This window comes from Cupressus sempervirens, chromosome 5 (assembly GCF_028749045.1).
Source record: "Cupressus sempervirens isolate cs-2001-9-10 chromosome 5, ASM2874904v1, whole genome shotgun sequence".
Taxonomy (NCBI): domain Eukaryota; kingdom Viridiplantae; phylum Streptophyta; class Pinopsida; order Cupressales; family Cupressaceae; genus Cupressus; species Cupressus sempervirens.
In genome coordinates, this window is record NC_143122.1 from 248649077 (window position 1) to 248651786 (window position 2710).

Below are 2710 nucleotides of genomic sequence, written 5' to 3' on the forward strand. Positions count from 1 at the left end.
TCATACAAGATTGGAATGTTTCAGGTGCATTAGTGAGGCCAAATGGCATAACAAGAAATTCAAAGTGCCCATAGTGACATCTGAAAGCAGTCTTTTCCACATCTTCACTCCTCATTCAGATTTGATGGTACCCTGATCTTAAGTCAATTTTTGAGAAGTATACAGTACCATGTAACTCATCGATGAGTTCATCTATGTGTGGTATGGGATACCTATTTTTTATGGTCTTCTTGTTTAGAGCCCTGTAGTCTATACACATTCTCATTGTACCATCCTTTTTCTTGACAAGTACCACAGATGATGCAAATGGACTAGAGCTAGCCCTTATGAATCCCATGTCTAGGAGTTATTTAATATTTTTTCAATTTCTTCCTTATAACCTCTTGGATGGCGATATGGAGTTGTTATAACTGGTTTGGCACCCTTTTCTAACTCTATAACATGCTCAAAACCTCTATCTGGTGGTAATCCTGGAGGCAAGTCATTGAAAACTATACTATGCTTATCAAGAATATTTTGAATTTCAAAATGGAAATTACCTTGATTCTTTGGAGAGCTTGTTGGATGGATTATGACTCCTACTTCCCATGCTACTTGTCCTCTTCGAAAAGTCCTCTCCATCCTCTTTGCAGAGACTGCCTTAGGTGCTCCATTCAATAAGCCTCTCAATATGACTTCTTTCCCATTGGAATTAAATTTAAACTCCATAGTTTGATGGTTCATGTAATAGCCTCCAATAGAGTGCAACCATTGGACACCCAATACTAGATCTGTCTCCCCAATACCAACCACATAGAAGTCATCACATAACTCATAATCTCCTAAGGACATCTTGAGTTGTTTCACCACCCGTGTGCAAGGCATAGTGAATCCATCAGCTACAATAACATTGAATCCCTCAAAATCTTCTTCTTTAAGAACTCTTTTCATGAAAAATCCCTCATCAATAAAATTGTGAGTTGCCCCACTATCAATAAGAACTGTCAACCTTTGCCCTGCTAGTAGCCCTCGAATTCGAAAGGGATGGTATCTTGGGACTCCTGATAATGCTGCTAAAGTGCCATCCTTGCTGATTTCTTTTTATTTCTCTTCTTCTACCTCCTCCTTAGTGTCATGAAATTCCTCATGCTCATCTGAATCAAATTCTGAAGCAACTTCAATATAGTGCACTTGACCTTTCCCCAAACATCTATGTCCTGGAACCCATGGTTCTCTACAAGTAAAAAAAAGCTTTTTCCTTCGTAATTCACTCCTAGTCTCTTCATCTACCTTCTTTTTTACCAAATTTATCACATCTTTTGGTGGTAGAGTGGGGAAAGTCTTTTTCTAAAAATTTCCCTTATGTTGCCAAAGATTTGGGGGTTTTTTATTAGTGACTAGTTTCATAGGCACGCAAGTTTCAAGTTGCAAGCTTCTTTTGATAGCTTCCTGTAAGGTTGAGGGTGAGAAAGCCTTAACCAAACCCTTAACAGAATCTTCTAAACCATCAAGAAAAAGATAAACAATCCTCTTTTCACTCATATCAGGTACCATAACAACCATTTTTTGAAAGTCTTCTATATACTCATTAACTGATTTGGTTTGCTTCAACTTTGACAATTCTTTAAAGTACTCTTCATCATCCTTGAGGTTAAATCTATCTATCACTCTTTGACTGAAATCATCAAATATAGTTACCTAATCATGACCTTGAGTAGTCATTCTATGATACAACCAATCATAGGCTACATCTTCCAAGTTTAGACTTGCAAATTGAATAGCATCACTCTCCTTCATGGGGTTAAGTGTGAAGAAAGTCTGTAATTTTTGTAGCCATGCTCTAGCTGAAATTTTATTTGTTCCATCAAAAGTAGGTGATGTAAACTTGCTTATTTTATTTTTGATCTCTCTTCCACTTATGTCATGCTCCCTCCTATTTTCTTTTTTGGGCATCAAAGTATTCATCATATCCACATATTCTCTAAAAGGAACCGAACTGTGAAATTCATCATCTAAGCCATTGTAAGTAGCTCTTAATGCAATCAAGTTACATGTAACCTCTTCCACGAGATTAATAGCTGGATTCAGTACTGGTGGCTCATTTTCAGGCAAGAAAATAGTTTTGGTTAATTTATATGCTGTGGATTTTAGATTTCTTGACTCCTCTAAAGTGCTCCCTTTCTCATTAATAGATGCAACTCCTTGTAGTTTTTCTTTCAATATTCGCAAAGCCTCTCTAGTTTCTACCAAACTATCCACTGTTTGCTTCTGAGTATTTTGGATGTCTTGGAAGAATTTCTTTGCCATCTCATCTAGATCAACCATACTTTTCCCTTCCTTGGATTTTGTACTTTTACTTTCAACTGGAGGTTTGATCAAAATTTTTTTATTCTTTTCTCGCTGCAAATATCTTTTTTCTCTTTCACTTAGTTGCATGCGACCATAAATTTTGACATGCAGTTGATTAGAAGCAACATGCAACCACCAAATTCACCAAGAAAAAAAATGCAAATGATTATAAGTAGCATGCAACCATAAATTTTGACATGCAACTAATCAGAAGCAACATGCAACCATAAATTATGACATGCAAGATTTGGGTAGTTGTCAAAACTGACATGCAAACTTCTACAAACCCTCAGGCTGGCAAGATCATAGCTCTGATACCACTGAAATGTCCCTTTTCTGAATTTGTAAGATATTTCAAACCTTCAATCATATTTTCAAAATC